The 25,169-nt window shown below is 41.4% G+C and overlaps 1 pseudogene; it reads left to right on the forward strand.

The window, feature by feature from the left end:
- The first annotated feature begins 2,794 nt into the window (after window positions 1-2,794).
- Window positions 2,795-24,107, forward strand: LOC143133577 (uncharacterized; annotated as a pseudogene).
- The last annotated feature ends 1,062 nt before the right edge of the window (window positions 24,108-25,169 follow it).

The following is a 25,169-nucleotide window of genomic DNA, read 5'->3' on the forward strand; positions in this document are numbered from 1 at the left end:
GCACGTTTACACAATTGTCACAAGCTCCACTCCGTAGGCTACGTGACAGAGGCTGGTAGCAGCATAGACACAGAGTGGTAGATAGACAGTAGAAGAAATCATGGCAAGCGCAAGCGGGAAGCAGGCAACAGTAACTTTTGATGGTTGGAGGTACTCACACTACTTCAAACTCGTTGAATGTAAGGAGAGAAATCTGAGTGTAAGGTGTACACTGTGTCATGGCGAATAACTATTGTCCACAGCCATTAATTCAACTGCCAACCTCACCAAGCACTTGAGAGAAAAACATGCTAGCATTAAGCTTGTAGCTCAAGATCCTCGGGGAAATGATGGTGATATGTCGAGTCCAAGCCCAAATAAGCAGCTAAAACTTAATTTTCACCACCAGGTAACCAAACAAGAGTTGGACAAACTCGTTGCTTTGTTCATCGTCGAAGAAATGTTGCCCATCAATACTGTGGAATCTCCCACTTTCAGAAAGATACTAAGCAAGATACCGATAGCAGGAGACAGGCACCCATGGTCAGATCGTAGAACTTTCACGGGCTATTTGGATGAATGTTATCTAAAAATGGAGAATGAATTAAAGAAAACTTTCGAGAGTTTGCACTATGTGTCAACCACTGCGGATATATGGAGTAGCCATAACAGGAGTTTTCTGGGAATCACTGTGCACTGGATCAATCCACGCAACTTTAACTTCGCGAGAAAGCTGCCATTGCATGCAAAAGAATAAAGGGCAGGCATACATATGATGTTATAGGCTTTGAAATGGAACAGATTCACTCAGCGTTTGGACTTGTTACAGACAACGGGTCGAATTTTGTAAAAGCTTTTAAGATGTATGCAGCCCTTGAGCCTGAGGAGGAGGAGGATGTAGAGGAGCAAGATATAGTTTTTACAGATGTGGAAGAGTTGCTTGGGACCACAGAAGGACAGTTTTATCTTCCTCTGCATTTTAGGTGTGCTTCGCATACGCTCAATTTGATCTCGTGCAATGACATCGACAAATGGCTGTCATCCAACAGTGACTCAAAATGTGTGTACAGAAGTGCAACGGCGAAGTGCGCTGTATAAGTAAGTATAAGTATATATACTCTTTAGATTCCGTGAGGGAAATTTGGTCTCTGCATTTATCCCAATCCGTGAATTAGTGAAACACACTCAGCACACAGTGAGCACACAGTGAGGTGAAGCACACACTAATCCCGGCGCAGTGAGCTGCCTGCAACAACAGCGGCGCTCGGGGAGCAGTGAGGGGTTAGGTGCCTTGCTCAAGGGCACTTCAGCTGTGCCTACTGGTCGGGGTTTGAACCGGCAACCCTCCGGTTACAAGTCCGAAACACTAACCAGTAGGCCACGGCTGCCCTTTGGACAAAGGCAAGTCGTTCTACCATGGCCTCTTGTTGATGAAAGATTGTTGATGAAATCTGTGGGAAAAAAATGCTCGTGCCTACATCAACAAGGTGGAATTCCTACCACGATGCCTTGTCCCGTATCAGTGACATCCCGGCCCAAGATTTGACTACGCTTTGTACTAGACTGGACATCAGAGCCCCAACAGAGCCTGAACATCTATTCCTTAAGGAATACTGCAGTGTTCTGAAACCGCTGACAGTAGCTCTGGACATCTTGCAAGGTGAAGATAACTGTTACTATGGTACTCTTCTACCAACTCTGGAGACCCTGATGTCCAGGACGCTGGCACTCCAAAATGGACTGTCGAGGATGACAGCAGACGTACCGGGTGTAATTGTACAGGTAAGCCAATTCTTAATAGCCGATCTGAAAGTTAGTAGCCTAGGCATATGCCTATCCATTAACCGGCATTTCTTCATAAATATTCCACATTTTGATAAATGCATTATGCCTTTCTTGATAGAGTGAGTGTCTGAAAACTAAGCTTATGTCTTCTATATCATTTTGCCCTAGGCTATCAAGACGCGATTCGCACCGGTGTTGGAGAGCAGGGAAGCTTTATTGGCTGCCTTGACGTTGCCGAAATGTAAAGATCGTTGGATAGGGGGAGCGGAGCGAAGAGAAACGGCACGTGCGCTGCTCATCGCGGAGTGTCGCACTCTACCCCATGATGCAGAGCCGGTTGCCGCACGCAGCAGCGCCAGTGAGAAGGATTTTTTTTCTTTTGATGATGAGGAAGACGCAATGTCCTTAAGCGCAGACTCAGAGGTACTTGAGTACATGAGATCATGTTCAGAGTTAGAAGTTCTCAACCGTTTCCCCTGAGTGAAAGCTGTGTTCATGGAATACAACACTGCCACACCATCCAGTGCGCCGGTGGAAAGGCTGTTCATCCTGGGAGGTATTGTGCTTAGCCCCAGAAGAAACAGACTTTCAGATAAACGTTTTGAAAAGCTGCTCCTGATGAGGTATCACTCATTTTGTGCCATCGACATCAAGGCATTTTTAAGCTATTCTTATTTGTTAAGTTATTCTTTTTTCTGTTGGATTTAGATGAGGCATGTTTTATTTTGAGATATATGACTCATTTGAGTTTATCATGTTGTTTCTATTGATACTATATTTTATAATAAAGAGCACAAAAGAAATACCTGTTATGTCTTCCATAGAAGAACTTTATCTAGGCCTACACTTAGGAACAGATATTGGGTTATGCCCAAAGTCAAGCAACATAAAAGTAACGTAAAAGTAACGAGTAACTTAAAAAGTTACTTTCCGTATGGGGTAACTAAGTAAAGTAACGGATTACTTTTTTAAGAAGTAATGAGTAACGAGCAAACACTACTTTTTAAAAGTAACTTCCCCAACACTGCACATGACAAAGAAACAGCTACCTGCAGAACTCCTGCAGGGTCTCATAGAACAATCTAGGGATGGAAGGACATTGAGTCTTTTTTTCCAAAAGAGACCTTTTTCCATCAGAGACCAAATGTGATACACACTCAGTGACCCTCTACTAATCACTGCCAAAGGGAGGATTTTGACAAGCACAGGTGTTGTTGAAGGTAAGTGATATCTAAGTTCTGTCATTTATCATAACTTCTAACCTCCTTATAAGCATATAAGCACATTTGATTTTTTTTTTTTTAGGTATAGCGACCTACAAAAAGTCATGCCTGAAATGTGGCATGATATACAGATATCAGGAATGGGAGGATGGTCTCCACAATTTCGATGACCACGTCATTTTATCTCTCCATCTCTGTCTGACAATAAGAAATGCATTACAAGTATGACGCTGCTCCCTACTCACCTCAGCATGTAAAATTATCATCCTTATTACTGTAAAGGTCAGACTAACATTGGATTGCACCTATTTCTCCCCATTTCTAGACACATGCTTCTGCCAGTAGAGTGGTGGAGGTGATTGAGGCAACAGAGAGGGTATCATTGCCTAACAAGAGGGTACTTCATGCATACCTCCACTTTGAAGCCCTGACAAAACATGATTACATGTATTCATGCATATCATGTGGATACAACCCACCTGTCGTTGTAATGGACCTTCATAGGAAAGGTGTATTCAGTATGCCAGGTGAGTTTGATAAATTGTTACATCATGTAAGGTTTTTCCATATATCTCTCTCAGAATTTAGTATTGTTTCAACAGTCAGTGAGATCATAAGCCTGCCTTAGTCCATCAGGATTATGATGGACATGTGGCTATAAACAAATTCTAGGACGATGTAAGCAAAGAAATGATCAGCCGGGGTTTAATTCCATGTGAGTCATGCTGAAACACAGACCAGCTTTAGAGGACAATCTATATTCATGCGTGAAAATGGTCTCTGAATACTGAATACCAAAAGATAATAGCACTAAAAATGCCAAATGACACTGATGACCAGCAGATGACAGAGGAGAGACTGGCAGATGAGCTTCTAAACCTCAAGGTGAAATCTGCTAGTAAAATTGCATGACAGAATACATGTATTTGCAGTGAGAGTCCAGTTAACAACAAGATTACAAATGTATCGGCTAAACAGGTGGAGGAGGTAAGGGCACTCTGCAAGCAATGTGGATTAGATGGCAAAGGCTCCAAAATGGATCTGGTCCTGAGACTACGGGACAAGATGTCCACTAGAGTGACTTATAACAAAGTATTTGAGAAGGTGTGGGGTGCCTCAGGTGAGTGCAATACTATGGCAATGCTATCTGCTAATATTCTTTATGATACAGGATTAGTGATTAGTCTTATTCTTTTTTCTTCATTATGGATTATCAGATTATTAAATCACTCTGTGTCTGATGTCTATAGTAGGCCTAGCCTATGCTATTGTCTTTATTGTGTGTCTTTATAGGCCTATGAAATTGAACCCATATTTCACAATGTGCTGCCTATGACAATAATTTCAAAACTGAATGGAATTATTAGTTTATTATTGCATTATAAATGATAGGCTAGAAAGTCAAAACGAAAATTGTTAAATAAAGATGATGTAATCACTATGTGTTTGATGTCTCTGGGACTGATTATCCTGAATAATATCAGTATAGGCATATAGCCTATTTATGCCCAAAGACTCTGCGGCATGTCGTTTTAGAAAAAGAAAACCACTTACAACTCACAATACGTTTGTTGATTGGCTACTGCTAGCTGCAAAGCAGCTGCCCTGTTCACAAGCCAATCAATCAGCGTCTCTCTCCAGACCCAAATATGTTGGAATCGCTGCGCTACGCGTAGGTTAGGCCTACTACGTAGTTAGTAGCCTAGTAGGACTGTCCCTTTTGAGAAAAATCAAATTCGAACAGATATCAAATATCAAGCAATGTATTTCAATATATTTGAATATCTACGACCCCCTCCCCCCCCCAAAAAAAACCACTGTAAACAAACAGAATCGGAACAGCACGGCACAAACAATAACGTGATAACTTACAGTGGCAGGAGTAAGGCCGGTAGCCTATCCTAATTCATTTCTTAATATTGTTCGCTAGAAACAGCAATCTATCAACTTGATCAGGATCAAGTGCGGCTCTCTTTTTATTGACGATGTTCCCCGTGGTGGAGAGCACATGTTCGAGCACGTCAATGTTGAGAGAAGTGGGTGTTTGTTGCAGGCCTTGTCTCTCCACCAATGCAGCGTATTGCTGTCTGCGGGGAGAGGAGGTTCCGTAAATCCTCAAATTATGGCCGGGAATCTATTTATAACCGGGCCTCAGATAATGTCCGGGAGCGTGGTTGATTCGGACAAATAAAGGCCGGTCCCTAAATACAAGCCGGGAGCGTGGTTGATTCGGACAAATAAAGGCCGGTCCCTAAATACAAGCTGGGGTAATAATTGCCTACCAGTAGGGCTGTCAGTCCACGAGCACTAGAAGACATTGTTTCGATTTAACTCAATGAAATAAAAGAGCTCTGGACATAATTTGAAGAATAACCTGGACGCATCCATGCTAAACAATTAGAGGCCCATATCCAATCTACCTTTTATTGGCAAAATTATTGAAAAAAGTAGGGAGAATGGATTGATTAAACACCTTATCTTACACAATATTAAACTCATCTCCTCGTACAATCCATGGTTCTTTCTAAACTAGACTACTGTAATTCAAGTCAAGTCAACTCAAATTCATTTACAGAGGTCATTCAATGTGCTTTACATAAACAAAAGCAAACAGTAATAGCAAATAAAGGCATATAAGGGCAATAGTCAAAAAATTGTTTAAAAGGTAAAGATCATGATAAAAAAGAAAACATATAAACGCACAAGGTAAAATCATATAAATAGAATATTTAAAAAGACAAAAAACAAGACATAAGGTAAAATAATTTAAAGGCAGATTCAATTTATAAACAAGTAGTAGCGCTTTAAAGTCTATTCTGTGACTTAATGGAAAGCCAGTGCAAGGACTCAAAGGTGCTCTAAGCGATGCCACCCGTTTTTTAGGCTAAAACATTTTATGACACTTACTGCAAACATCTAACCAACCACTAGCTATCTGTGTCCTGAATACACTGTAAAAAAACACGATCTCTGTGGACAGCCCAGGCTCCAAAGACGGCAACAAAAACAACCTGGGCAAGCCTAGCCCATAAAAACATAACAAACTGTTTCAGCAAATCACAGACGAGATACGCGTTTAGGAGAGTTTCAATTGCACGGTAGCAGCACGGGAGGGAGGGGGAGGAAGTAGCGAGCTAGCTCTCTGTTTTGTTTGAAAGTAAACAGAAGTGACATTACCCAGCATCGCTTAGAGCACCTTTAAGAATTGGAGAATTCAGTTCTAGTTGGTCTCCCTGCATGTACTGTTAAACCTTAGTAGATTATCCAGAAATTATGCATATATTGAAACAAAATGTTCGAGAGAGTTTTATTATTTAAGGTGCAACTGTAAGTGCTGAGTGTAGTGTAGTGTAGTAAGTGTAAGTGTAGTTTGTCATGTCAATTCAATAGCAATGGTGTGTGGCTAACTTGAAAGGTTATGCTGGTTTTATAAGGGCATAGAATGTGATTAATCCAATCATTATCAAGGATTGGAACAATGAGTTTCAGAAACGGGCAGTAATTTCTTTGAGCACCTGGCCCTCTGTGTTTTAACCTAAATTGAAAAATGTCTGACAAAAGTTTGATCTAGAAAGGTACCCAGAAGGAAAAAAAAAACATTCCAAATAATCTTACCCAGACGGACCAGCGACCGATAGAGGTCCTTAATCTTCGATAGAGCGCTGATTTCATCATTTATTGGCTGGATTTCAGCCAACAGATCTGCCTTCATCCGCTGGGGGCCGGGGGCCGGGGGCCGATCAAAAGAATAGGGGACAGGCCCACTTGATGCAATTGGTGAACCTGTAAAATGAAAATAAGTTTTGATATGTTTTATGTACAAATGCACAAATTCTTGAATCTAACGTGATACATTCTATATTATGATCATGTTTTTTTCTTTCCCAAAAGCAATCATTCCAGATGTGGAAATTATGTATAATGTATAATGTGTATAATGTATAATATGTATAATGTATAATATAGTTCTTGGGGTTGGTAATGGATATGCTAACAAGTAGCTGTGAGTATACCAACCTCACTCTCACTATATTGCATAAATATAGTAATGGTAAACATAAAGGTAAATTTGAAAGGCATTTAGCAGACGCTTTTATCCAAAGGGACATGGACTCGCAGCGTGGGGATTGAACCCCAGTCTCCTAGATGTCAGTCTGGGATGCTAACTGATAATAGTACAATGGTGCACAAGAAAAAAGATTAAGTGGAAGTTTAACCAGTAGTTTGGACAGTTACAGATTTGATCTCTGAAATACATCTGGGTAACTGAGAAAAAATTAAATCATTGCACACATTTCAAGACCAGTAATTGAAGCCCCGTTTGCAGCTGTTCCATCTTCCTCCACATCATGCACAATATACAATATCTCACAGAAGTGAGTACACCCCACTAATTTTTATGTACAATTTGAAGTATATTTTCATAGGACAACCATGAAGAAATAACACTTTGCTACAATGTTAAGTAGTCAGTGTACAGCTTGTATAAAAGTGTAAATTTACTGTCCCCTAACAACACTTTTCCTAACAAATCAGGCTAATAACCTATCGTACTTTGAATTAATGAGTAATTGCCCTTTTTTTGGCGAAGGCTTGGCGGACCCCATTAAATTGCCAATCGGTCCGGATGTGGCCCCCTCTGACCTATACAATACATTTTCTAAAAGATTATGACAGTACATGTTCCTACAATGCATTTTTGCACATTATGCTTATACTCTGTCCCTGGGCCCTTTCTTACACTCCATCCATATGGAGAAACGTCTGGTGCAATTGCAGTTTCTGCATACATAAATAGCAACCAACACTGAGCTATCTGTGAGCCAGATCATGCTTTTTCAGATCGTTTAATTAGGGCCCACCGTCTCAGTGCTAGATTACTCATGAAAGTAAAAAACCCAATAGACACAGCTTGTGATTTCCCCTGTCATGACACACATGTGATGCCACACATATTCTCTACAGCAACACAAGAAACAGATGTTGGGCCATGTATCCACTGTCAGAAGGCAGATATGTGTTGACTGGTTAATGACCCACTAGAGACATTATGCCAAATTTCTTGTTTTTGTCCATGAGAGAGGAGAGTTTAGAGATGGTGATTACCCACAGATCGGCCAACGATTTCAAGGTTATAGTGCAGATGATTTGCAACAAAACAAAGCAATGTGACATAGGAACTGCAACAAATCCACCTGTAACTGTAAAGATTCACTACCAGAAAGGCATTACTCAGCATCTTCAGAAAAGACGTGGTAGACCATCTTATGAACCTGCACCTGCAACTGCGTCAAGTCTATCTAGTGCAGCGTTTCTCAAACTGTGGGTCGCGACCCACTACTGGGTCGCGGAGACATGCCAGGTGGGGCGCGAACTGACGTGAAAAACAGGAGTATTCACAGGGAAGCGCTCGTGTCAAGGCAGCTTAGTTAGTCCCGACCTACATGAGATTTTGAACGTTGTTGTGAGAGTGGTGAATTTCATCAAAACCCGGCCCTTAAAGGAATTATCCGGAGTAAAATGCACTTTAGATCGATTTCCGGATGATTGGGGGTACATACGTTGAGTTGACATCAAAATTATGTCATTCTGATGTGTTTTGAGAAAGTTTGATTGTACCGTTTTCAGTCACAACTCGTAGCCTGGAAGTGAGCGGGGCATTTCAATTGCGCCGCTACAAAACGCTATTTCTATACCTCTTCTACAGTTCCAAACAACATAACACTTAAGCGGTAGTGAGTAGAGGGTCCCTAAAGCCAAACCGAAGTATCCCGAGGTCTTTATGTGGTCGAATAGAGAGTCCAGAATGAATTTCATCAAGCCAGTACCTTTCCGGGAATGTTGCCATCTTTGCCGCCACCTTGAGGGGAAAGTCCGTAGGAGTCTTATTGCTGTGTAACACGCTCTGGAAATTCACAATTTCGTCGCCGTTTTAAAAAAAAAAAACATAGTCCAGTCCATACAACTTCATTTCAATTTCGAAAGAAATACTGGACTATGTTTTTTTTTTTTTTTTAAAACGGCGACGAAATTGTGAATTTCCAGAGCGTGTTACAACACACTCAGCAATAAGACTCCTACGGACTTTCCCCTCAAAGTGCGGCAAAGATGGCAACATTTCTGTAAAGGTACTGGCTTGATGAAATTCATTCTGGACTCTCTATTCGACCACATAAAGACCTCGGGATACTTCAGTTTGGCTTTAGGGACCCTCTACTCACTACCACGTAAGTGTTATGTTGTTTGGAACTGTAGAAGAGGTACAAAAATAGCGTTTTGTAGCGGCGCAATTGAAATGCCCCGCTCACTTCCAGGCTACGAGTTGTGACTGAAAACGGTACAATCGAACTTTCTCAAAACACATCCGAATGACATAATTTTGATGTCAACTCAACGTATGTACCCCCAATCATCTGGAAATCGATCTAAAATGCATTTTACTCCGGATAATTCCTTTAAAGGAACACGCCACCCAAAATCAGTAGTAATATATGTTCTTACCTTAACTTTCACGAGTTGAGTCATACCTCTCCCGCGCCGGTAGGTGCACTCAAACGCTCTATCGCGCGGCGCGAATGTGTTAGCATGTTGCTATGCTAGCGGGCTCTGCCGTGGCCGTAGAGAGAGGAACATAGCAGTAATCAAACACCTCCACATTTTCCCTACTTAAATACAGTTGCACGAGTAGTTGATAAAAATGTGTACGTCACACAACATGAAACGTGGCGATTTTCCAAGCGAATAAACAGGAGAACTACAATGTGTGGCGCAATAGCACTTGGGAGTACTTCGACCTAGCGTGGTAATATTATTAACACCTAATTGTAGATCCTATCCACCACAGAGTTTAGAATCCATGCTGGATCGACCCTCAGCCTCTCCCTCCCCTCTGAGCGAGAGAGAGGCACACACACTAGAGATGCGCTGATGGGCTATTATTTCAACCATAACTGCATAGCAAAACTTATCATCCATCACCCATCCATCAGCACCAAAGTTTGTGGACCAATTTTCAAAACCGTACATTTTCAAAGTCGTACATTGGCTAGGCTTATCCCCAGAATATCAGCAGCAAACTCAGTCTCTGTCGCGCAAAACAGTCTCCAAATAAAACGCACATCGGCCTGTTGCCTATTCTGCCAGCTTGTGACAATATATCGTCCAAAATGCTTGATTGCATTGCATTCTCCACATTTTTAGCTAAATTTTCATGTACCACATCAGCATTTTTGTTCAGTGAATCTTTTGTAAATTGCTTTACAATTACCGTCGGGCCTATAGGCCTATTGCCTGGCTTGCCTCAGCTTCGGTCACGTCCTTTTACAATTTTATAATTGTAATAAAAAACGCAATTTGCCACATAATTTCAGCATGCTCCTGGCCTACTAATTAATGCCTATTGTACTTTATTTTTTGCAAAAAGAAAGAAATCCTTGATAAAATAACAAGTCATTCACATTATAGGCTACTTTACACACTGTTGTCAGGTTGACTGACAAGCCTGTTCTGAAGACTCCCATTCATTTTGACTGCACGAGCGCGTCTTTTTCAGACAGACATCGCAATTCATTTTATAGCAGGCCATCGGACAAATGACGCCTCGATATTAAAGAAACTCCGACTCCATTCATTCTGAAAGTCCACCGCACAACAGTGCAACGTGCATGTTCACATTTTTAGTAACAACCGCCAAACTTGCTTGCTTGCCTTACACAAAGTTTTCCGACTATTTTTCTTACCTTCTTTTTCCGCTGGATGTTATTGAGTTTGTAGAAGTTTTAGCTCTTACGTTCTGAACATCTCGCACTGCCATCGCCCGATGTCATTTCTGAGTCATATCACTCTCTGTCTCTCTTTTAAATGCCTATTCCCTGAATGGTAGGCTACAATTATGTGTTTTATATATAGGCTAATATCTAAACAAAATAACCCAGGCAGTCTCATCTAGGATATAACACAGCTTGAAGTCAACGTCAAGTTGGTTCTATTTAGGGAGGTGAATGTGTGTAAACATCTGTAGATGACTCAGAAATGACATCGGAAGACAAGGAGTGAATAGTGGTAAGAGGCAAGCCGAAGTCTGCTGACAAGGGCCCGACGGTAATTGTAAAGCAATTTACAAAAGATTCACTGAACAAAAATGCTGATGTGGTACATGAAAATTTAGCTAAAAATGTGGAGAATGCAATGCAATCAAGCATTTTGGACGATATATTGTCACAAGCTGGCAGAATAGGCAACAGGCCGATGTGCGTTTTATTTGGAGACTGTTTTGCGCGACAGAGACTGAGTTTGCTGCTGATATTCTGGGGATAGGCCTAGCCAATGTACGACTTTGAAAATGTACGGTTTTGAAAATTGGTCCACAAACTTTGGTGCTGATGGATGGCTGATGGATGATAAGTTTTGCTATGCAGTTATGGTTGAAATAATAGCCCATCAGCGCATCTCTAGTGTGTGTGCCTCTCTCTCGCTCAGAGGGGAGGGAGAGGCTGAGGGTCGATCCAGCATGGATTCTAAACTCTGTGGTGGATAGGATCTACAATTAGGTGTTAATATTACCACGCTAGGTCGAAGTACTCCCAAGTGCTATTGCGCCACACATTGTAGTTCTCCTGTTTATTCGCTTGGAAAATCGCCACGTTTCATGTTGTGTGACGTACACATTTTTATCAACTACTCGTGCAACTGTATTTAAGTAGGGAAAATGTGGAGGTGTTTGATTACTGCTATGTTCCTCTCTCTACGGCCACGGCAGAGCCCGCTAGAATAGCAACATGCTAACACATTCGCGCCGCGCGACAGAGCGTTTGAGTGCACCTACCGGCGCGGGAGAGGTATGACTCAACTCGTGAAAGTTAAGGTAAGAACATATATTACTACTGATTTTGGGTGGCGTGTTCCTTTAAAAGCGCGTCTATTCTCCGCACTTTGCGAAGAGATGGTAGCTGAACAAAAGGCTGTACTGTTTCACAGCGAGGCAAGGTGGCTTTCCCGAGGTAAAGTGCTGTCGCGCATGTTTGAGCTCCCAGTCGCCTCTTCTTGGAAGAAGGGCGCATGTTTGAATCTGCAAGCACGTTCACTAATGAACATTTATTGACGAAGCTGGCCTATCTTAGCGATATATTTGATATAGGCCTATCTTAGCGATACATTTGAGTTAAATGTCCAGTTACAAGGCAAAGACAAGCACCTACCTCACCTAGCAAATAAGATTACTGCATTCACCAAAAAAACTTGAGTATGGGACAGGCGCCTCGATCGTGACAGCCTATTGTCTTTGAGATTTCTGAGCGAAATCGCTGAAACGTCTGATTGGGAGGCACTCTTGTGATCCCATGTATTAAACCAGCGGTCCCCAACCACCGGGCCGCGGCAAACTCAAAACTCGCTTACCTGTGTGACATATTCGGGTTGCTTAATGACCTCAACCTGTCACTCCAGGGGAGAATGTCTTTAAACTGGCAGATAAAGTCGCTGCATTTAAAGCCAAGCTTGATTTGTGGGGACGACGAGTGGACCGGATAAGTTCCAAACAGTATTGGGGGTTTTAGGAGAGACTGAGGCAGGGCCCTTTCTCTCGCAGCTGGTGCGCGATCACCTTGTTGCGCTTTCAAATGAGTTTGATCGTTACTTCCCATCCTCCAAAGATCCACGGCAAGCCAATGAGTGGGTCCGCAACCCATTTGTCAATATCCCGAATAGTCCTAACTTGTCAGCGCAGGAGGAAGAGCAGTTGATCGAAATTGCAAATGACGGTGGTCTTAAGAGTGTGTATAAGGAAACCTTTCTGGCGGGTTTTTGGATCAAAACCAAAGCAGAATATCCCGAGATAGCCGTAAAAGCGCTGAAAACGTTTCCCACCACGTATCTATGCGAGGCCGGGTTTTCGGCAATGACTGCAACTAAGACCAAATTGCGCAATCGACTGGACATTTCAAACACACTGAGGGTGTCACTGTCTTCCATCACCCCCAGATGGAAGCTTCTTGTTGTAGGGAAACAAGCAGGGCTCCCACTGATTATATTCGTAATGCACGTTTAGTTCATGTTTTGTTCCCATATTTTGTTAAGCATGTTCACACTTATAGATGTAGCTTCAAGTTGTTCAATATTCATAGTTCATATTGTTCAATTTTCACTTCTTCAAGTTCACGTTTTTCACAAGAGATGAAAGTAATGCATGCACAACACATATGGAACATGGAACCCCCGAACCACCATCCCCCCCCCCCCCCCCCCCCCCCCCGCCGGTCCATGAAAAAAAAATAGGAATCAAACCGGTCCATGGTACATAAAAGGTTGGGGACCCCTGTATTAAACAGTAGGCCTACATCACATCCCTGCAAAGTTTATTTCAAAAATATTTCCCAACCAGCAGTGCTCAGTATGACTGGATTATAGATCCATTTAATGCAGAAGTTGGTATTTCATTGAATATATTGTACAATGCTGTAAAATGGCCTATGCTTCCTAATATGTTGCTGGAAAACAGAAATATGTGTGTTATGTATTTATTTATTATTATATCTGCAGCACCAGCTGATTTTAACTCTGTTGAAGAGGATATATTTAGAACTTGTCATTATTTCAATAAATTTGACAATTTTAAGCTTGACCTACCACTTTCTTAGAGCGATGAGGGACAGGTGGGGCTCGAGAATGCCCCCTTGATCAAAGTGGGGAATGAAAAAAAAAGTTTGAGAACCACTGATCTAGTATGTTAACTACCACAGTCACGAGTTGGGTCGCGATAGTATATCATTTTTAAAAAGTGGGTCCCCAGAAAAAAAGTTTGAGAAACACTGATCTAGTAAGAGTCGTTCAGCAGCAAATGCTGCTAACAAAGAAAAGTGCTTCTTCTGTCAGAAGCAGACAAAAGAGCGTCTTCATGAGGCGTCTTTCAGCATGACGTGGTAAAAAGAGATATGATGAGGGTAAAGAATTTGAAAAGCAAGAACATGATGTTGGCATAGTTGCATCAGATATTGAGTTTGTCTGGAGAAGTCCACAACATGACTGACCTTAAGTCAGTCTACTTCAGTATCTTTGAATGTAACAGTGCACAACGAACAGCCAACTACAAAAGCCATCGAGAGTATAATCACGTTCATTATCATAATCAAAGCGATGTTAGGACCCAGATCTAGTATGTCTGATGCTGCCATAGACAAAGTGATGTCAAATATTATTGTAATTAGAAGTTATTTGAGAGTGCTTATACTACGAGATGCCTTTGCTGCTCAGATGGGAAAAAAAATATGGAAATTTGAATTGAACACTGATGATGCTGAATGCCATGTCCACAAAGCGCTGCATGCCTTTATGCACTGGGTAGTGGAAGGACCAACATCAAGCATTAGACCAGAGACAGTGCCATCAACGTGTCACCTGAGATGTTCTTGCTTTGAGCCAGAATATAATGAAGCCTGTTTCAAGTCAAAGCAACAACTCATATACACACAAAACACACATCCAAATACATCATTCCGGTATTGTCTAGAATGTTTATGGAAATGTCAGCCAGGGAAATCTGGAGGGGATTGATGATGGGCATCAACACTAGCGGAGGGGATTGATGATGGGCATCAACAGCGTTTTCTTGATAATTGTGTTTGTTGTTATTGTTGCGGTTTTTAAGTTGATACTTGGATATTGTTGATGTCAAAAACATTTAAAAAAATAATATTCTGTATTCTGAAACATCTGTATACGGTAATAATAATGAATACAATCATACATGAAAATAACTGTTTTGTGAACTTTATTTAATATAGCCAGTGATTTAGGCGAAAAAGTATTATGTTAATTACAGTGAAATATAAAATTTGAGAAAAATAGGGTTGAAACAGGTGAAAATGGAGACATCATTTTAAGACATCAGTCTAACAAAATTTGAAACCTACAAAAAACACATAGGCCCCCCTACTAGACGATCTTTTTCACAGAGGTGCTGAAGTACCTGATGACAACACACAGATGTTTAACGCTACCTAAGTCAGTGCTTTCATCTAATGGCGGCCTTACATTGTACGATTTTGGTCTGTTTTCACAGTCGGCGACTAAATTTCAAAAGTCGGACAGAAATCATGGGAGTTGTACTGGAATCGCAGCGCGCTCCCGTCAACTAGGGGTGGGCGATATGGACAAAAAATAATATCTCGATATTTTTTGTGATTTTGACGATAACGATAATTAGTCGATATCCTTTAAATATCCTAAAAATTGTTTTTGTTAAAGTCTGAGTTACTTTACAGCTCATTATTTATGAATAGCATCATTACAATAATAACCAATAACCTAACCTGCGACTTTTTAACCAAATCAACCAATGCATTGTCACTCTACTATGACACATTTCCAATTCTGCCCCCACTTGTGTGTGTGGCAATGACATGGTCTAGCCAGCTACATTAGAGAAGATGAATAGGCCTGACAGTTTCCCAAGAGAAAGTCTGAAGCTGAAGTTCCTTTCAAACCTTTACATAGGATTCACTATAAAACTAAGAGCAGACCAACAGAGTAGCCTACATCTCAGTTATTTCCTTCTATGTTTTGTTTTAGAGCAATCACGTAGGCTAACATTCCAAGTTACAGAATAGAAACTAATGCGTTAGCTTATGGCTAATGTATATGAGAAATCCCATAGAGATGCTAACGGTTAGCATAATCGGTAAACATAGATATGTAGAGCGAACTTCAGTCCATTTACAAGAGTTACATGAGAATGTTATAAGAGTACAATGAGAGTTATTTGTTTACAACTGACTATTAAAATACTCAAAGGCTAATGTTTTCTCTTCATATAATACCGTGTAGGAAAAAACGTGACTGTCTCATGTATGCTACTTGAACAGAAGTAGCCGCATAAAATCCCAAGTAGGCTACTCTCGCTGCACAAAATAAACATTAGACTGCGTGGGACAACGTTGTGACCCACTAGTGATCACGTGACACTTGCTCTGCTGCACTTCTCCCATAGCCTACCTCCTGGGAATGTATGAGTCTTCAGTGCGTGATTTAGAGTGTTTTTTCCCCATAAGTAATTAAAATACTCGATAATGTCAATTTGCACATCGTTAAAACAACAATCACGATATTATCGCAGACGATATATATCGCCCACCCCTACCGTCAACTAGATCGTTAAGTGTAAGGTGCCAATCTTAGCGGTTTTAAGTCAGTCGGAGTCAGTCCTTTTCTGGTTTTGCCTTTACGACAATATCAAACATGTTTGATATTATCGCAAGTCTTTCTAGTCGTGGCTCATGCAAATAGTGACGTGAACTATAAAAACCAATAGTGACCTCTCTCCAACAACAAACAGGCAGGGGCAAAGTAGGCGACAGCTGTAGCCTATATGATTATTTGTTGTTCTTATAATATTTGTCATTTCTTATACATATTTAGTCGGCTCTTCCACGTGACAGAACAACTCTATATCGGTTAGGGATGTCACGAATGAAACAATGCTGCAGAAACACTAAAATACGACTTTGAGTTTAGTAGGCTATCATTTCAGTTCCTGTTTATCTATTGCACGATGGGTAATAATTTAAAGGAATCTGGTTGCAGTCTTGTAAATAGTGACCCTGCAAGATCCCTAGTCATTGCAAAATCATAGTCTGTGACTTAAAACTCTACTACATGTCTTTAGATGTGAGAGGGTCTGAGACTGTAGTCTTTCAAAAATCTTTTCCAAATCTTTGCAAATCTTTCCAAAGTCTGTCAGTGTAAGGAGGGCTTAAGATAAGAGAGTAGCGGTACTCCCCGATGTCTTTCTGTAGGTCATTGAACATGCATTGAACATGCAATGACATTTTTAATGAGCGCTGCACATTTTGCACATTGTGCTGGCTCCTTGTTTCCTTGACTCCGCCCCTCACCTGAATCTGCTTATTAGAGTAATCACTGTCTCACCTGTTCCCTGTCATGTTTATTAAGAGTCACTTTCTGCCACGTCTATTTCTTCACTTGTACTTTGTGAATTCAAAGCCAATCTGTACGGTTTACGGTTAAATATTGTTTTAGGATTAGACAGGGCACAGCAAAAGCATTTCCTTCATCACTGGAACTAAAAATATATTTTTTAGACTTTTAAAGTGTTAGGGAGCTGAAAGTTCAAATGTCAAGAAAATGGAAAATGTTGGTAACAAATCAATTATCTTCAGGTGCCATTTATGAAGCCTCACCAAAAGTGTGACTTCAATTTTTCTGAGTTGTGAATTAAATTTACAAAGTAGATTTTGTGCAATTGTAAATTGACATCTAGTGCCACTAGAACAGTCAAATGAAAGATCTTCCTTGCAGATGATATATGATTTTTTAACAATACAACAGTGGTAAGAAGACACATAATTCCATTACACCCAGTACAAGTGTCTACCACACTCAAGGACTAATCTTCACAACATTATTCAGAGACATCAAACACTAAATAGCATGGTGTTGTGCAGCTTTCAACGGATATTCAGAGAGATTACCATTGTATGCTAGACTTCTACATAAGGGTGATGAGAGCACGTGCCAACATAAACACGCCTCTGTGCACACACTCTTCACATCTGGGGAAAAAGCCAGTGATGTTCCTTAAGCGTCCCTCTCTGTTATCGTGCGCTGTGTGACGGATAGATAGATAGATAGATACTTTATTGATCCCCAAGGGAAATTCAAGAGTGCACTTGAAACATTAGAGACTTTTTGGTAAGGGCTGATAGTCACACAGCGCACGATAACAGAGAGGGACGCTTAAGGAACATCACTGGCTTTTTCCCATGTCGAATGTGCACAGCATGCAGAAACAACACTAGAAAAGCCACCTGATTTACATGTTCGGTAACAGAAAATAACTACAAAATTAAACAATTCACTACATGCCGCACAACTAATGTAGTATATTTAGTTACATGTCCGTGTAATAAACAATACGTTGGGAAAACTTAACAGACCCATCGAAACACGCATTATCGAACACAACAGTGCAATCAGACGTAAGGATGAGAAATCTCAGGTAGCTAGACATTTCGTTGAAGCTGACCACTCTCTATCCTTCCTTGCTTTCACAACAGTAGAACATATAAAACCTGCACGTAGGGGGGTGATCTAGAAAGGAAACTCATACAAAGGGAATGGATCTCCACCCTCAAAACTCTTCATCCGCGGGGTATGAATGAAGACTTGGTCATAACGTGTTTTCTGTAGGCGAATCATTAGATGCCCATGACTGGATTTGCTACCTGTATGAGGGCATGCCCTTTACTCAATATTTTTTTTAAATATTTTTATTATTTTCATTATTGTCAATACTTTTAAGATCTTCTATTTGACATGTCTGCATAATGTTTATGGCAGTAGCCTATTGATGGTGGGTATGTTGTTTAAGAATTTCTATACGTATGTCTAAATCTACCTGTAGGGACCACACACTGTGATTAATTAGTTCACTCACAGTCTTGGTGATTGGTGCGGGGACCTATAGGAGGCGTCAGCGCCTAATGACGTGTTTCTAAATTGAGACACTGACAATGGGCTAGGCCCAAAACGTTTGTCTAGTTTTGTTGGTCATATAGGCCTGTAATGCTTTCTCGGCATTTTAAATACAGTTTTTGTATGTGAGTCCCTGAGTGCAGTCTCTACTTTCCTCCTTGAATAAACTTTATCTTGGAATTACATACCGGGCATATCATAAGGATTAGATGAAAGGCGCAGACGCCTCCTCTACCTACGCAATTTACCAGATCATAGGAGCCCCAATGTACAGAATTAATAGCCCCCTGCCAGCCAATCAGAAAATAGTATTTATTGTCTCTTGGGGATACATTTGAGGGAGATTTCACCCCTGGGAATTTTTTTTTTTTAATTCTGGCTGCTAAACACATCATTTTAATTTGGGTGGGACAAAATACCTTTAAAGAGCAAGCAGCTCTGGCCATATCGGCTCTGGCTCGCATGATGTGAACATTGCTTTAAATGCATTATCGCTTCACTACCCAACACGCGAACAAGGGAAAGAAAAGAAAAAAAGAGAAAGTTGCGAGGGTGGATAGCCATGCCAACATAAAAATGTTTTAGATCTACAAAGGCAAAAAAGCAGATTCTCCCAATGACCTCAGACTGAAACATTTTTATAATAAGGTGACTGACAGCAAAACAGCTATCCACCCTCACAACTTTCCAACATCTTCACCTGCTATGCTTCATAGCTTCAGAGTGTACCATCAAGTTCAAGAATGGACGGGAAATTTCCTACCACCAGAGGAATGGGGATCAGTTTATTGCCCAAATTCTGTTAAATGTCAATATTCCGTTTAACACCCGCCAACCTGCCAAATTGGGGTTAAAATTATTTTCGGCGAGTGTTAATTAAAACTTACTAGCCAGTTTGGCCGGTGATGCATGAGGCATTACATGCATGATACATAAGGCTGTTCTCGGTCATATATTATTCCCCTGGCAGTACTTCCTACATTTCCCATGACCACTATGCCGTAATGCTACGTGATGACGTTTTATACGCCCATTGGCTGCACGCAGTATGCAGTGAAACCAGCACAAGAGACGATGGAAACGAACGGAGCGTCTACCAGAATTAGAAGAACGAACGGAGGCAGAGCAGGGAGCATAGACTGAAAGAGGAGGGAGTTAGCCAGTAAAGTAAAGTAAAAAGTACATAACACATGTACATAACACAAATACATGACGCGTTACGAAATATTAATGCAATTAACGCATTGTGTTTACCTATTTCCTTTGTGGGGGGCTGATGTCATGTAACGGAGGCCGCAAAACCTGAAGCAGCAAGATCGTTTATTTTATTGTCTATGGAGTTAGCTGAAGATGGAACATGAGGAGCTTGTAGGCGAAAATTTTCAGTTTTAAAAAGTTGCCTGATCAGTGATCACCACCACCAGACGCATCACGCACTGTGCGTAGGGAACCAAGAGACAGAGGAGGGACCAACATTTAGCCAATAAATAGTAGCTGTACTGCAAACTGTTTTCCACTCTTTTTAGAGAAAGTGTACAATGTCAACATGCACCAACAGCATGTTACATAAAAAAGAGTTTTCGGGTCCTCTCTATAAAGATCCAACTTGAACGTAGGCCCTACGCTACTCCATTTAATTAATTGAGAACGCGTCTGAGCGTGCACGAGAGGGAGAGAAAACGAGTGGCAGGTTCCAGCTGGCTTGTCATTGTTGATGATAATTGATTTCTCCTTTTTATTAAGTTAAGATTAAACTAAATGCGGCAGTGGTTGGGACAGACTTATGGGGGCGAGAAGAGGAATGAAGCAGGGGATGAGGATATTGACAGAGAAATAGATAGATAGATAGATAGAGATCCCAAACATGAAATGAAGTGTTTGCACTTTCTGTGCATATTTTGTGGTATGTATTCATGCCAACAATGTAAATAAAATGATCAAATGCATTCAGTGACACTCATCTCATGAACTCATAATTTCCATTATTTTCACTGGCTAGAAGAAATTCTGACTGGCTAGTAACTTTAGAAAGTTACCAGCCACATTGATTGGTGATCCAAAAAGTTAATTTAGAACTAATTTAGAGTATAATGTCACGCTTTGAGCATATTCCTGTTTACATAGCAATCGACATTATTCCGAATAAGTCAGCAACACAGCCCACAAATAGGCTCCCAAGGTCAAGATGTAAATCTCCACTGGTGGAATTCCCTCTTTTGGCTGAAAAATACAGCGTCTTCCACCTGTATTTCACTTGTTCAGGCATGTGTCAATAGCCAGCCAAGCCAGCCATGTGTCAATAGCCATCAAGTTTTTTACAAATCTTTTTTTTTTTTTAAGTATATTTTTTGGGCTTTTTATGCCTTTAATCAGATAGGAAAGTGGAGATTGACTGGAAGTGAGTGGGAGAGAGAGTCGGGGTGGGATCCGGAAAGGACCACGGGGCGGGAATCAAACCCGGGTCGCCGGCACAGGTGCCCCAGCCAGTCGCGCCACCGCTGGGGCCCAAATCTTTTTAAAAACGTTGCTATTACGACATTTTCTCCCGTCGATGAACTCCATGACATTTGCATGATTGCAAGACATAAGTTTGTCTCCTCGTCTTTCCAAAAGTGTGCGCGTTGTTTCGCCTTGATTAGGAAAATGAAATCTAGACGCACCCTAGCGGCGGCAAATTAATTTGCTCAGCTTGTACGTCTAGTATCGAACCATAGGAATTTCTATTGGCTTAACACCGTGGATGACGGCCAATCACAGCGCTCTATTTCGTTAGAGAGTCTTAAGGCGGGCTTAACAGGATAACGACATCCTGCGACGGTGAACAACAAGGAAGGTGGCTATGGCAAACGAAGAGCGGTTGTTTGAATCGGCGTTGGCGTCAACTTTGGAGGAGTTGGACTTGTGCTTTTCTTTGAAAGTAGATCAACACAATGCACTTAAGTCATTCCTTTCGAAGAAGGATGTATTTGCCGTTTTGCCGACCGGATACGGATATGGTCGTAGCGCTGGCCTATTGCATGCCTAGGCAGTTTGAAAGACAATTCTCTGCCCGCCCCTTGGATTAAGCGAGGTGAATGATTCGATGCCAGACTATACATGTCAATGATATAGGATGGCCCCGCCAGGCTAGAGCTTTTTTGCATTTTGATGAGCTTTTCTGTTGTTTAGACACGGCTACAATCACGTAAGATATCCAAAGTGCATAATACTCCATTGTACTTAATTTACTGAGTATCGCCAATATGGCTGCGCGTGCTGGGTTACCATAGTTACCGGCCAGAACGTGACGTCGGTGCAAACCCCTAATAGAGATGCAGGCGAATAGCAGTGATGACAGCAAAGCGCCAAAGAGGGCTCAGTTGCCCAGTCAGCCTGGCTTCCTTGAGGTACTGAATTGAATGCGCAACGATTTGGCTAGGAGGGGCAGGTGGGCAGCGCTCTGATTGGCCGGCGTTTCACTCCACTTACACCCAGATTGCTGTGGCTCAGTGGCAGAATTAACTTCATAAATTGCATAGACTGAAACCGGTGACACGAGATGCAACAAAATGCGTAAAATATTTAGCCTATTCCCTTTCACTATAATCTGTAAAAGGGTGTTCTCAAAATTAGGTTTCCATAGCCTACATTGTGGAGGAGAAATATCCACTACAGTAGGCCTAACTCTAATCAACTGGAGAAGTTTCATAGTGATAGCTATTAGTTGAAAATGTTCCCCTATTCTACTCAATTTACTTAGAATGTTGGGCACAACTTTGGCCTTTAGTCTCGAAAAGAAATATGTTCCACTCCATCTACAGTGTTTTAGCATATTATTCAGGAGGGTATTAGGACCAATAAAAACTATGAGACATTTCTGTTGCAATTTTTGGGCTAGATTGACTGGCCTATAAGCCACCATCCTCTCTCTCTCTCTCTCTCTCCGTCCCTCCCTCACACACTCCCTCACACACACACACCAGCGCACTCGAACACATGCCAACATTCTCACTTCACCCGTCGCAGAAGTACCTGAGCAAGGAATTATCTGAAGTCTCCTGAGCGCCCTGTTTCTTCACATGCCTTAACATTTCTTACCTGAGCTCTCTGCTGTAAACTTGCGCAAAGTAGCCTGCCTGAAAACAGTGACACCCTCCGCGCCCCGGGAGGATTTTGGCAGCACAACTACAGACTATAAACTAAACGCAATTGGCCTAACAGCCCAGGGTAAACGTCTATGGAGTGTGGCAACATGCGTGGAAATAACTCACGCAACAGCAACAGGGACGCTGCCAGATAATCGTGGTTAGGATCTAAATGTTAGCCTATCTGTTCGGGTACATTAGGTGTTTTATTAAATATATGCTAATAAAGACTATCATCTAGATAATTTGTTCAAACAACTGTTAATTTATTTTAATTTTTATATGGATAAGCTTTGTCCCCTCCAATGGGGTATTTTTGTATCTAATCAACTCTGGTGTGCATGTGCATTTGAGACGGAGAAGGAGACAGGAACAGGGGGGATTTCACTTCAGCCTACCTACCGCACACGCACACGCACACGCACATGATGTTAACCGAGAACGTTTAGCCTATCTATCAAATTTGACCCGACCCACCCGCGACCCTCGATTTTACCTGGAAGTCTCACCCGAACCCGCGGGTCAATCCATGGGTCCCGCGGATCATAATCCGGCCCGCGCAACACTGTAGGTAGGCTACACGCCTCTGTGCCAGAAGCATTTTGAAAATGGCAAAGGGGAGGGGGGACTCCCCCTCAATATGCCGGTCAGAGTAAACTTGCCAAATTACTTTGCTGGGTTACGGATAGGACGCTGGCGAGGCTGACGCCACTCAGTCTATCTTGTTTTTATTTGACTTAACAAATAACACATGTTATGGTTTATTGTAAATATTCATCAGATAAATCTATAGTAGGCTATAATTTAGTTTAATTACTTCGGTCAATATTTTTGCTATTTGTATTGCATTTTCCCCCGTGGTACATCAGTAGGCAATTGGATTGCCCTGGCCCAAGGACTATCACTGCACTAAGCGGTCGATAACGTTACTGCTAACAATTAGCCTAATCTTCATTTGTATATTTGTATTATGTCTTTAATAAAGCAAAACAAAAAACAACAAAAAAACAATTAGCCTACTTACATTGCTACGTTGAGGACATCAGCTGCCTGGCTTCTCTATCTGTTGGATGCTTGTTCTTGTTTGCCATCGCTCCCTCCGTCTCGTCTGCTTGTTGCTGCTGGGTATCTAGTCGGTTGATTGACCAGCTGCAGGTAGGCTACAGTCGGTTGACTGTCCAGCTAAACTGAGAGGTGGTTTGGTGTGACAGCGCGAAGCCCGTTACAATTCCACACTTCAGACTGATGATTTCAACTTAGCCTATTTCACTACACAGCCCTTAAACTTCGGCAGCTCAACTCCACCAATGGCACAGCGGGGATACTCCAGAGTCCAGAGGAAACGCTATGTGCACCGAGGCTTATGTCGCTCCTTCACTATCCAGCGAGCGACAGAGCATCCCAACTTGACACAACCTACATCTCCTGTAAACTAAGTGCGGTTTTCCAGAGCAGTCCGCTCCCGTCTCTACATCAGCAGCAGAGTGAACCTTCAACATCCAGAGTCTGACAGGCTGCTCTTCCTGTGGTTAAAAGTTCTGCTTCAGTGAGATCACGTGATTTGAACTTTGCTACAGCAGCTCACGTGAAGCCTCGCACCCTGAAACATCAACTTAGAACAAATATTCAGTCTCAACGTGAGATGTGATCTTGATTTGTTTGTTTCTTTTTAACTGAGACTTGGCTTAGCCAAGGGGAATTTTGCCCTCCCAGTTAGGCTACAACCTTTAGCTCATAGTAGCCATGCAGTTTATAAGGATTGTTTTAATTGCTGGCACTGAAAGATTCTCAAATTTTTAGGTTTTTATGTTTAAATAAATCTTTGAAGTCCCTGTGCTCTGCATTGTTGTTTATCGACCCCATAAACATTGCATGGCAGCATTTTTAATGGAATTTCCAGATCTTCTTCTCATCTATGATAAGATTATTGGAGATTTTAATACTCATGTTGATGATTCCAAAAAATGTTACTCAGCTGAATTCTGCAATATTACAGAATCTTTTCATTTACTTATAGGACCAACTCACTACGATGGGCATATTTTAGATTTAATTTTTTGTCTTGGCAAAGAGCCAAACAATGTTTTGGTGAAAGAACTATTGGCGTCAGACCACCACTATAGGCCTATCATCTTTGATAGTGGGTCATTCTGTGTGAAATCACCCAATTACAGCAAAATTGGGGAGGTCACTCTCTCCGAAAAAATCAGAAAAAAATTCACAGGTGTTTGTAGACCAAACCTATGCATAAATCTTAAATATGACTGCATTTCGTTGTCTCTGTACTTGTACTCTGCACAATAACAATAAAGTTGAATCTAATCTAATATCTATAAATAATCGTTGCAAAACTACAGCCCTTTAAAACTTCGTCATTTTAAGCACTGTGCACAATCCTTTTTTGTTCAACCTCCAACATTATTGGCTCTTTTGTTATTTCACACACATTAGTGAATAGTCAAACTATGTGAATATAAATACGTTTTCCCGTGGAGTTCAAAACTCCAATCAGATCAGACGTATCTTGTGTAATTTCCCTTCTGCAAAGCTATGAAAATGGCTATAACGTCCA

The sequence above is a fragment of the Alosa pseudoharengus genome, unplaced genomic scaffold, assembly GCF_046254945.1.
Source record: "Alosa pseudoharengus isolate Yale_2024_CS ecotype anadromous, Long Island Sound unplaced genomic scaffold, YU_APseudo_1.1 YU_APseudo_1.1_scf_2, whole genome shotgun sequence".
In the NCBI taxonomy this organism is placed as follows: domain Eukaryota; kingdom Metazoa; phylum Chordata; class Actinopteri; order Clupeiformes; family Clupeidae; genus Alosa; species Alosa pseudoharengus.